This window comes from Passer domesticus, chromosome 8, assembly GCF_036417665.1.
Source record: "Passer domesticus isolate bPasDom1 chromosome 8, bPasDom1.hap1, whole genome shotgun sequence".
NCBI lineage: Eukaryota > Metazoa > Chordata > Aves > Passeriformes > Passeridae > Passer > Passer domesticus.
The window spans coordinates 42,778,673-42,779,070 of record NC_087481.1 but is presented as its reverse complement, the minus strand read 5'-3'; positions in this window follow the sequence as shown (position 1 = coordinate 42,779,070).

Sequence of the window (398 nt, the reverse complement as noted above, 5' to 3'; positions counted from 1 at the left end):
GTACATATACAGTGAATGAAGGGAATAGCATACAGGTACACATATCTACACATCACACAATTTTATAGGAATTAATTGGTTAGTTTAAAATGCTAAAATGACTCCCTGAGGATTTACGAGCTAAGAATGCTCAGGGGTTTAGTGTCCTGACATCTCTTTAATTAGCGGTCTCCAAGATCTCACACTAAGAAGATGCTAAGCCAGTGCCTTCTGTCATATCTCAAGAGTATCAGAAGGCTTGGGAGCCACAGAGGAAGATGAATGTATTATATCTGTGAGCTATACAATATGTACAAAGTAAATTTTTCTTACTAGTAACAGGTTAGGACTTCTTGCTGCCATTCCTGCTTTGATGGTGATGCAGTTCTAAAAGAAATCCTAAGGAAAAGCCAGCAAAA